The sequence below is a fragment of the Sceloporus undulatus genome, chromosome 6 (genome assembly GCF_019175285.1).
Source record: "Sceloporus undulatus isolate JIND9_A2432 ecotype Alabama chromosome 6, SceUnd_v1.1, whole genome shotgun sequence".
NCBI lineage: Eukaryota > Metazoa > Chordata > Lepidosauria > Squamata > Phrynosomatidae > Sceloporus > Sceloporus undulatus.
In genome coordinates this window covers 78,859,076-78,871,795 of record NC_056527.1, presented here as the reverse complement: position 1 = coordinate 78,871,795, position 12,720 = coordinate 78,859,076, and positions in this window count along the sequence as shown.

Genomic DNA, 12,720 nt, shown 5'->3' with positions numbered 1-12,720 from the left:
CAAAATGTGAGAGTATTTTACAGTTGTTGTCCAAGTTGCAGTGCTGAATTTCAAACTGGAATTCCACCCAAGGGATGTGTCAGAAGCAAAGCGAGCAGCATATCCCATCAGGAAACCATGATGGATGACTCAAATTTGATTGAATGGGTGTTTTTTTTTTGGGGGGGGGTTGTTGTCATATAAGTGGCAACATTTAAAATGGAAATTCTAAGTGAGGCTGGATTCCTAGAAGCAGAAGGGGGCCTGCCACAACTCTTGAAGAAATTGTGGAAGATGCCTCAAAATTTGACAGTTGGTTTTTTAAAATTACAATTTATTTTATCCAAGTCCCAGTGGCCCGCTTCAAGTCAAAATGCCAAATCAGATTTTGGATCTCATAATCTAAAGACAGTATGGCATAGTGGTCTGAGTGTTGGACCATGACTCTGGAAACCAAGGTTCGATTCCCAGCACAGCCATAAAACCCACCAGGTGACCCTTGCCTTTTCTCCTGATTCAAAGTTTTTCCTTTACCCCAGTTGTTCTCAAACTGTGGGGCAGGAACCCCGGGGGGCATGAGAGTTGCTTAAGGGAGCAGCGCGAGACTTGGAGGCCCTGATTTCCTCCCTTCTCCTCTTTCCAACATTGTTCTGTCCGGGAGAGGAAGAGGAAGGTGAGGGTGGTACTCAGAGCTTCTTCCTGAGAGAGGAAGAGAATGATTTCCTTATAAAATGTTTACATGAAGGTGTAAAAGAAAACATGCACACTAAATAAACAAACTACTACGTTGAGCAGAGGAACAGTGGAGCATGATGTCCACATGTACAGTATATACTTATGTATTACTCTAGAAATTTTAGTCAAAAAATTAACCCCCCCCCAAAACTGGGTCAACTTATGCACGAGTCAAAAAAGGAACCACTCTCTTTCTTTGAATAGTTGCAAAAGGCAAGAGTTTAGTTCAATCCAGGAGCACCTAAAAGAACCCCTTTTACTCTCCACCATGTCTCCACTTCTGAGCTTTTTGAATGCCTGGATTGGAAAAGCCCAAACAGTTATGCTGCCAGAATGTTGTAAGTTCATTGGCATCGTTTTCTTTAGCTTCATCCTCGAGTTTTACCCTCGACTTATCCATGGGTCAGATCAAAATCCATAATTTTGGCCTGAAAAAATCTGCCCTCGACTTGTACATGAGGTCGACTTATAGTCGAGTATATACGGTAGATGTAAAGGGGATCACCAGGGTAAATTGTCACATATTAAGTGAATGTTACATTTTAAGGGTATATCCTTTCTTTTAAGGGCAAGTCTGAAAGAATGTCTTCAAACACTTTTTCTATGGACATAAATCCTACATTAAACTGCTGAGCTGAATAAAGAGATGCCCAACCTCTGGAGAACTAGAGTTAGATAGTTGGCTAACTGCTCAAAGGCTTCATGTATCAAGTCTTCAGCTGTGTATTTAATGTGCATACATCATTTTGAGTCTATATACTTATTATTATTATTATTGCAAATACACAGGGTTGTTCCTATTGACTTCCCTTTGTGGGTGTGGCTGTGGGGCTCCTATGTATGAATTTACACTTTGAAATTTGCCCAAACCTCACTGTACAATTGTGGTCATGACAGCTATGATAAGGCAGTATACGCCAAGAAGACAAGGTTGACATATTCACATACCTAAGTCCAGACTTGCTCACTGATCCAAGTAATTATGAAGAGACCTATTCTTCCTGGATAGAGAAATTTCGACCATTGCTCTCAAGCTCTCTGTAGCAATTTGTTCTTCCACAGATGTTCTGTTATCTTGACATGAAGACAGAAAATGAAGTAATTTAATAAATGTAAAGATGATCTCCTGAACATATTATTTCCCCCGCCCTCACAAATTCGATGGGATTGTTTTTTTAAGTCTGATTCAAACAAGGAAGGCAGCATCAGACATTGCACTCAGTTTCTTGTGGTCCACTCTGCAACCATAATATATTTTTTTCATATGCAGTTTCAAGCCAGAATTGACTGTGACTCATTCATCGGCTCTTTTTAAAGGCAAGGCTTCTCAGATGCTCAGAGCGTTAAAAAATGCCTCTCAAGCAAACTGGTTACTTCTTTTTCAAGTGTCTCGCTTTCTGGTTGGTGCTCTCCACTGTAGACGGTAAGGCTTTCATGTCTTTTTGTATTTCTTTTTCATTATTAATCAAAGCATACGGATGAACAATAATGAAAGAGCTACGCTGTACTTTAATGTCAGGCATTAAACTCTAATGTACAAGTGTTGCTGATTGTGTAGGTAGATAAAAGAGGGATGTTTTGTGCTGTTAACACTTGCAAGATCTGGTTGGGGCATTTTTATAGCTGGGCTGGTTTGTTCATAGTTTACCACACAAGGAAACTCAATGACCTTTTGCAGTGGCACTAAAAGATTTCCCTTTGAAGAGAGGGCGCAGAAGACTTATGCGTATTTGTTTTTTGTGCCTATTTGTCTTATTCCACTAAATTCAGGGGAATGTCCCTGGGGTTATCCCACTTTCCTCATTAGAAAACCAATCTATAAACTGGACAGCTAAGATTAGGGATATACAGTACATTCACTTCTTTCATTCTCACATGCAAGAACAATTATTTCAATTTTTACACACTCAAAGGCAAGATTGCAATAATTTGTGTATTTTTAATTGATTTTTAAAAAACATTTTGGGTTCCTGTTGCAAAAAAAAAAATGATTTGCAAAGGTTTGGGAAGAAAAGGAGAAGGAGGAGGAGAAAAAAATCAGACTCCTTGAGCAATTTCCAAACCTCCCCAATGGTCCTGCCCCACTGTTTGAGAACCACTGCTCTAGGCAATTGGTTGCATTAACAAATCACTCTGTCAAGAGGTCCTTCAAATGTACAATCGAAATCTAATGTCCTGTAATTTAAATGCATTCAACCTATTTCTGTCCTCTGAAAAAATATCCATGTCATGAAGGAACCCATCATCCTTTGGCTGCTTATGTCTCCATGTAACTATTATTTTAATCATAAAAGCTGGCACGTTATTTATTGAGTCAATGTGGTGTAGTGGTTTAAGCATTGGACTATGACTCTGGAGACCAGATTTCAGATCCCTACTATGCCAAGGAAGCAAGTCTCACTTTCTATGCCTCAGAGGGAGGTAAACACAATATCTGAACAAATCTTGCAATAAAATAAAATAAATGACAGGTTTGCCTTAGGGTCATCATAAATCAGAAAGGACTTGAAGGCACACAACAACTCATATCTCATATAACTTAATAAAATAATCTAAGCATCTTGCAGTAAAATTCTCATCATTAACATCATGTCTAGTTTGGTCCTAAAGGCAAACAGTCTTAAATTCTAGGATCTGATGGCCAAGTACCTTGATTTTGGTTTGAGGTTTTTCTCTTGTCAGCTGCCTGGTCCAATGCACCCTCAAAACTAATACAACTGCCGTTTATTTTTATTTATGTATTAATTAGATTTATATTCCCTTGTTCTCCCAAAATAGTCATTCATAATCACTCTGCTGTCTTTCTTGTTCAAAGGCTCTTGGCCGTTTCTCCCTGCTGCAGAAAATTCCACTCTCCGTTTATGCTCAAAACAGTTTAAATTCATAAAACTGTCTTGTATCACAATTCAGATTGACGAACATTATTTAAGTCACGTTGTGTAATATGTATCCATCTAAAGATTGTTGGGGCTGCTGCTCCCATCATCCATTCTCATTCTTTATGCTTGTAGGAACTGATGTGAGACTGCAAAATTTCATAGGCTTACATAGATGTCCAGATACCAGAAAGGGAAAACTATGCTAGCTAAGGGCTGGTGACATGAGAATATCATCTCAACCACCTCAGTAACCAATCATTGGCCATTGGGTCAGGAGGGCAAAACTAGGCCCAGATACTGTCCAGCAGTCCTTACACTGCTGTGTAAGGAGGTACTGGACATCTCCTTACGCAATATCGGGGAAAGCAGTATGCTAGTGTAGCCCACAGTTAAACGACCATAAAGCCCTAATAAAATTCCATCCTATGTCCAATAATATTTGGACGGCCATACGTTCTCCATCCACAATTTTAACATATTCAAGTGAGTCTACCAAAAATATTTAAATGCTCCTGATGTTTTTAATTTTTAGTTTTGAACACATGCTTTTAATCCGCATAATTATAACTGTTACTTCCATGGGGTGGTAAATAGTAGGTTACATCTTGCTATTATAGCCATGGATTTCTATTTAACACAGAGTGCAATAAAAACTGCTTTTAATGCAGAACAAACAAATCACACCAAGAAAGCAGATGCCAAAGCGGCTTATATAGTAGAGTTCATAATTAGTCCAATTTGATCCGTTAAAAAAATCACCCAGAGTATGTGCTTCAGCTGAGCAATGTGTCAAGTTCTTAGAACTTGTAAACAGAAACAGGAATATTCCCAGTGCAGGATTATTCTTCTCAAATACCTGGAAGATGGATGAGGTATAATTGGGCATGAAACAAGAAGGATGCCAAGATTTTTGATGTCTGCAAGTAATGGAGTCCAGAGGAAGTTGAAGAGCCCTTCTTCCATCTTAACTATTACCACCTTGGAATGAAGGGAGAGAAAAACTGGCAGTATCTAAAGTTGGATCTGATCACTTCCTGACGCCCCTCAACCCTAGTATGGACTGGGTCTGTACAAAATGGCAGCGCCCGTCCACATGGGGGCCACCATCTTGACGTCGCAGACGCATAGCATCTGGACGTCGCAACCCAGAAGTGATGCGCGAGTGCACAACTAGCGCCTTGTGGTGCCACTTCCGGAGCGTAAAAAGAAGCGCCATTTTGGTGCTTTTTGGCTGGGCCCAGGAATCGTGCGGTTTGGCCACTGCAGTTCCTGGATGCAACTGGCGCTGCCAGCAGACCGCCGCTTTTAGGCAGTCTGTAACACGCCCAAGTGTTTTATCTGAAATGTCTGCTGATGCGGATAGAAAGGCTAAATACTCTACAGTACTTGGAGTTTAGTATCCAATGTTGAGTTAGTTAAATCCAGTTCTTGGCCTGTGAGATGCACTTGTGTGTGTAACAAGCAAGACAATCCTCCTTGTTTTATCGATTAGGGAAAGTAAGAAAAACCTGAAAGCAATGCAGACGTTCAACAGCTTTTCAGGGAAAGGAGTTTGTATGGAACATCAGACTATTTCTGGCATTAACTTTTCTAGGGAAAGCTTCAAGCCTGTTCCCCAGTGAAGAAGACAGAAATGTCAGGGGAGATCCTACCAAGGCAGATAATGAACTTGTGGACAATGCCGAGTTTCCCACTGGATGCAACCCAAGAAGTATGTATAACAAGGAAACACATGGGATAGTCTAGCTTACAAAATGCTACACAGTTTGTCCAGAATACTGAACGTAATACAAGGATGGCTAACTGTCGGAAGCTAGGGGGGATACATTAGCCTCCAGAAGACCTTACAGGGATGTATCATCCCCGCCTCCAAATGTCCAAAAATGCTCTAGCAGGTGTGGGGGCACTTTGTTTTTGGGTTCCCGGTGTTTACAGCAGGAAGTGACTACAATTCATTTTCTGTTCACTTCTAGGTTGTTTTGTTTAAAGCATAAGCCAAAAATGAGAACCAGCATGGCATAAGGTAGTGGTTTGAGTGTTGGAATACAACTCTGGAGACTAGTGTTTGATTCCCAGCTCAGGCACAGAAACCCACTGGGTGACTTTGGGCAAGTCAAACACTCAGCCTGAGGGGAAGGCAATGCCAAACCTCCTCTGAACAAATCTTACTAAGAAAGCCCCGTGATAGGTTCACCTTAGGGTCGCCATAAGTTGGAAATTACTTGAAGGCACACAACAACAAAGCCCAAAATAGTCTGGGCTTATATCCCCCCAGTCTGCAAAAATGGCAAAAAATGCCCAAACTCTCCAGAGGGCATTTAGAGGCTTTTTAAAAACAAAACTCCGAGCCAGGTGGCCACAAATTGCCCTATATAGCTTGTGGTTTGCATTTTGCCCACTCTTAATGTAACCAAATTCTGATAACTTTCAATTTGATTACTTTAAAAAGTACATGGCATGTTCTCTTTGGATTCTAGTAACCAGAAGGATGGGCACCAGGTGACAAAGTGGCTATAGCAACATTTATTTACATTTTATTTACATATTTGAGTCATATCACCTTTCCCTCAGAGCTGGGATGCAAGGTGGCTTCCAACTTAACTAAAAAAATGTTCCTGGAAATACCACAATACAGTACATATTAAAATACATGCGACACATGTTTGCTGGAATCCTGTTGGACAGGCAGTAACAAGGGCAAGAAAAAGGCGGCGAGCAGAACAGCAATGCGGGCACTATAGAAATAGGCTGGCAAACTGTATCTTTCTTCACTCACCACTATTAAACAACCCCAGAGAAATGTAACTGTTAGCGCCACTTATCCGCTCTTGTGCCAGCCCCACACCAGTGGCATCACTAGGAAGGCTGGCACAAACACCTGTATTTTGTCCTCAAACACCTGTATTTTGGCAGAAACACTGTGGCATTTGCCTGTATCTCTTTTAAAAACATAAAGAGATAGTGGGAGTGGGGTGAATCTCAGTGGGAGAAGGAGGGCCCCCAGAATTGTTTAAAATTAAAATTTCAAGTTTCAAAATTATTATTTTTAATTTTTTTATTTTTAAAAAATATATATATTATTTTTAAATTTTCTTTAAAAACATAACATTTTAACCAAATCTTCACTACGTATATGTAAGTACATTTAGGTTATGTGTATGATATTGTAATTTTATGGTACAATTTTAATTTTGCTAGTTGTTTTACGTCGCAATCATTAGCATTACATTCAGCGGTATATGGGGAACTATGATTTACGAGTAACATTAGTGCAAAAAAGCATTACAAAGGATTCTGTATGGTGTGAAATTGGGGGCGGGGGGTTTGACACCAACCCTAGGGATGCCACGGCCCCACACAAATCACATCGAATTGTACAGAAAGGCCATCCAAAGGCCAAAACCAAGGCTGGGCAACTGTCGAAGGCGAGGGGGGCATATTAGCCCTCTAGGAGAATTTGGAAGGGAAAACTTTTCAAGTGTGACAATATTGAACAGCACAGTACACTATACTACACCCTACCACCTTCAAAAATGAAATAAAATATTTTAAAAATTGTCCCCAAATGCTGCCTAGATGACATGGGGATATGTTTATTGGGCCATTTTAGGCCCCAAAGAGGTTTTTTTTTAACAAGAAGCAAAGAGAAAATGAGGTGTAGTCACTCATTTTGATTCCTGTTTCAAAAAAGACCTCTCCTGGGTCTAGATTGATTCAGGGGGAGGCAAATTGTGGTGGAAAAACACCTCGCCCTTGGAAGTCATTTGTGGCCAATTTGGAGCATTTTTAATCAATCAATCAATCAATCAATCAATCAATCTTTTAAAAAATTGACCTCTTTGAGTCTCAGAGGTTAAACCCCTTTTGTCCCCAATCCTGGTCTAGACAGTTTCAGTATTGTTGCATTCTGTCCTGAACATAAGCAGTCAAACAGAAGCAAAGTTTCCTAAATAAAACCAATTGTATTTGCTGCAGAGCTGAGGAAGAGATCCAGCTCCTTTGGTGTCTCGTGGCTCAGAGGCCTGAATGTCGAAGGACCCAACTGCCAGATTTTTCCAGTGACAACTGAGACTCCTTTGATCGCCAAGGCACAAACCACAACCAAGCCCCCCTGGAAGGAAACCCACCGCATAGCAGCACCAGCAGCAACGCCAGAATCCAAGCGTTGGTTCTGGTACTTCCTCCCTTACAGACAATACTCCTACTATAATGCTTTATTGCCTGTTAACCGAGGTGCCAATGGTTATAACTTCATCTGGCACAACAAATTCCAAAGCGACGAGTCCTCCGAAGAAAAGAGAAAGAAAAGAGACACATTTACAATCGTTTAAGAAAAGAGCAAAATCTCCTTGGAAAATAAGATGCTGATCTAGCAGTAGTTACTCCCCGTCTTTTTTCTTTCTTAGGTGCTAGCAAAAAATATGTTAAATCAGGTAAGCCAGAAGTAGCTCTGGATCTAATGGAAGATCTCTGGGTCATTTGCAATAGATTGGCAGTTATTCAACTACCATTTATTTCAGAGCAGCAGCAAAAAGGCTTCACTCCCACCCTGCTGTTGAAACGAAAAAGGCTTGGAGTAACCGGCGAGTATATTGTGTGGAAGGTCTGTCAACTCAATTTAGTTTTGGGCTCAGAATTCTGCAGGAGAGCCAATGTGGTGCACTGGTTTGAGTACTGGATGACAACTCTGAAGAGCAGTGTCTGAATCCTTGCTTGGCCATGAAAACCCAGTGGGTGACCTTGGGCACATCACACTCTCTCAGCTTCAGAAAACCGTGATAGCTTCCCCTCAAGATCACCATAAATCAGAAATGATTTGAAGGCACACAAGAACAACGTGTTAGCAGACTTGAAGATTCTAATATTTAAGTTGCTGTTATGAGCCTTCAAGTCAACGCCAACTTATATCATAGGGGTTTCTTGGCAAAATGTTTTCAGAAGTTTGCCACTGCTTCCTTCGAGGTTACCCAGGGGGTTTCCATTGCTGAGCACGAATCTGAACCCTGCTCCTGAGTCCTAGAATATCACATGTGAAAAAGAATTGCAGCAAAGTGTATCGCTCCCATCCTTATCGCGACATTTTATGAAATGGCATCATGCTTATCTCATCATTATCCTATCAATGAGGTGGAATTGTCGCATCACTTTTCATTAACTGACGTTTCCAATGGTACCCACCATTTGAGAATCACTTGCTTAGTGGTTTGAGTATCAGACTAGGGAGATTATCATATGTGAAGAAAGGATGGGAGCAAAGTGAATTGCTCCCATCTTTATCCCACAATTGCATGAAGATTATCACACACATCGCACTTATCCCATCATTATCCCGTCAATGAAGTGGAATTGTCCCATCACTTTTCATTAGCAGAAGTCCTGTTCTTTTTTCATGTGTGATAATCTCCCTAGTCTGATACTTAAATTACTAAAACAGTGGTTCTGAAACAGTGGGCTGAGACCCCCAAAGGTGCCAAAAGACTTGGAGGCCCTGATTCCTCCTCCTCCTCCTCCCAAACTCTGTGTAAAATTTACACATGCATTGACTTAAATACTGAATTTGCTTAAATAAAACTGTCCTACTTTGAACAATATTATTGCCTTATAAAATGTTAAAAATAGGAATATGCATGAATGTGCAATTGCAAATATGCTCACTAATTAAACAAAATATTTTCATTCATATACTGCATTTTGTGGACAGGCGCAACATCTGCATATAGGTGTAAAGGGAAGGTGCCAACGGTAAAAGGTTTGAGTACCACTGCACTAAACCATGCTGGCTCTCAACAAGTAGATTCTTTCAAGGCAGCCGTCTTAAGTAAATTCTAAGCCTGGATTTGCCTGCAGGAGAATAGCACAAAACGACAAACTTGCAGGTGCACTTGTTCACTTTGTAAATCTGAAATTAAGACTTATTTATGGACAGGTTAAATAAACAGGATCCATTTTTGGTACGGTAGGAAAACTATTTCCTCCCTCATAGTACTCTGAAGAATGTTTAAATAAACCAAGCTGTCTTGCAGCTAATGTAAAATAATGTAAAACATTTTTTCCAACAGTACTTTTAAAATAAAAACTGAAATACTGATTTTTTTTTTAAAAAAGCCAAGACAGAAATTGATTAAGATTTTATTCACAGGAATGAGATGTACATGTCTGAACACTGCAAAGCCACAGAACTCAGAAATTACAGATTACTGGGTGGTGAAATCAGAACAGTAATTTGTGGTAACACTCAGCCTAGAGATACAAGTATAAAGAGAGCATAAAGATGTACATCATATCACTCTGGAAAGATTTTAGGTTTAAAACAAAAAATATGTTAAAATTTGTAAGTCGAACTGGCTTAAGTTTTAGTAATAAATCCTGGGTCGAAGTCTTACTTGCAAAGGCAGTTTCTGTTTTTATCAAGGAAGGATGGTTTATCTATTGCAAACAGTAAAATAGTATTAAGCTTATTAGCAATAAACAGCAATAGCAACATGAAAATATACAAATTTCACATGTAAAAAGCACCTTGCATCAATGAATAAACTCTCAAAACAAAATCATTCCGGTATACAAAATCCCTCTGAACAATAAAGTACATCTGATTTTTAAAAAGTATACACTAATTATATCACTTGTTTATGAACTGTTGTATCCACATCATTCAACAAATAATTCATTTGGAACTAACAGACCTATCAGGGATGATTTACAAAATAAGGGACAATAGCTGTATAGTGTAATATAAAAGAAGCAGGACTGAAAGTAGTAGGGAAGTTTAGGGAAGTTGTAGATGATTATGAATGATAAAAATAGGGTTAATTTAAACATGACTAATTTAAGTCCCACTGATTTCAATCAATATACTCTGTATTACTAAATTCTGATGCAATGTATCATGGGGGGGGGGACTCTCCAATTAGAAAAGACTTGAGAAACAGACAGGCAGACAGACACTACTAACCATTTGTATACTGATTTGAATGTTCAAATATGCTTCAAAATATTATCTTGTTATAAAGCTTACAACAAAAATTATCTTAAAGAAGGTCGGTAACACTTACCACGGTGCAGAGAAAAGGCTGAGTGGCTTGCTTACATTGACCTAGGGAGTTCATGGCAGAGGAAATATTAGCAAAGGGTGCGGAATCAAGGCCTTCCAAATGTTGTTTAATTGCATGCTCCAGCAAATCTAGCTAGTAATGGACACTGGGAGCTGCAGTCCAACAACATTTTGAGGGGTACATGATACTCGTCCCTACTTCAAAGGCACCTCATATACAACCATAGAACTCACTGAGATTTGCCTCTCTCCCTGGAGACCAAGAAATACAGCAATTTCCTAACTTTTCAGCCAGTGGCCTGAGGTCTGACAACACTAGTTGCCACGTGTGGGTATAGATGGTCATCAGGCACAGTATTGTTCACACTGGCAGGCAGCAGCTCTGCTATATTACCTGAAGATGCTGGGGAAGGATTAGCATTTTTTGCACCGAACACACATGCTCTACTGATGGAGCTACACCATGGAACAAGTGCTAGAGTACCAGGATGAAGTGAAGAGAAGGACAAGCAGGGGGCAAGGGGAAAACAAGATAACAGGCAGATAGCTCCAATCATGGAGGAAAGCAAGGTGGGGATACACTGCATTAAAGAGCAATCAAGAAGATGTAATGAGCCTTTACTGCTTTTCCTTTCCATCAGTGCGGTGGAGAATTTAAGAATTAAGATTAACGTGGACCATCTGCCGTTCGGGGCAATTCAGGTAAAGAACTCCTGGCTATTATCTATGGAGTCTTGCTTTAAGATGGTGATTATAGTTAGAGACTCCAAACCTCCCCTTGCTTGTTTTGCTTAAATATAGTGTAATTATCTTCTCAAGATACAGCTTCTGTCATCAATGACAGCCCAAGGAGTTCCCCTGAAATACCTTCCAACATACTGAGATGGTTGAGGCTGGTGCTATTAACTAATTTCAACTTGCAAAACCTTCTGTAAGTAACATTACTGTTACTGGGCACATGAAGGGAAGGACTTGAAACAGGGTTGTTAGTAGTTCTGTATTCTTTGCCATGTTTATCTTAATCCCCAGAACAAGTTTCATATTATCTGAACAAACCTTGGAAGCAGGTTAGGCTGAAAGTGTGACTTGCCCAAAGCCACATGTAGTGAGCTTCCTAGTTGAGTACTGTGAAAGAATTAACAAGGGTTTTCCACTTTGCAAATCCAACACTCTAGTCTTTATATCACACTGGTTCTTACAGGTAGAGAGAAGCCACCTCATTTGTAGATTTAGAGTTGGCAACTAAAGGCTGAGGACTATGAATGTTACATACCCCACTAGAAACAAGCTGTTTTGATGGAGACAAGCTGCCTAAACATTCCAATGGAAATATTCACTACCCCAGATCAGATCTCAAGAGAGAAGCAGCCCTTCCAAATGTTCTTTCCAGAGCCCCAACCAAGCCTTATGTCTTTTCCTGTTCCATTCAAACCTTCAGATTTTTCTGTTTATCTTAGACAGATCTTACTTATGTCATCCTTACATAGAGGAGAGAAAAGGGTATGCCTTTTGTGAAAATGGCTCTTGTTTTCAGAGGCTGCCAAAATGGCTCTTGGACTTCTCCATGCTGAAGGGTACACTGTTAACAGTGCTGAGCTATTAATCTCTCTTGCTAGGTAAGGCTGACTGGTTCCATGTTTACCAAATTTTAGACAGGTAGCTAAAAAAATACTGATGAGTTTTAATGTTACTTTTAGGCAGGTGCTAAAGAAGATTCTGTTTCTGCTTTTATTCTACTACTGTGGTTTGTATTTTACTGTACAGCTCTTTTTAAACTGTGTGTCATTTGAAGGACCCAGGTGGGTAGAATATTTATTTCTAGGTACTCTTAATAAATAAATACTGACAATTATATCAGTGCAGAAAATTATTTAATGAGTTGGTTGCATACTGAATTAGACAGGTCAAGTCTATCAATATGCAACTACCATATATACTTGACTATAAGTCAACCTCATGTGTAAGTCGAGGGCAAGTTTTGGGGTCAAAATTATGGATTTTGATATGACCCATGGATAAATCGAGAATAAAATCTAGGGGCATGTAACAAAGGATCTAAAGGATGAAGCAAAGGAC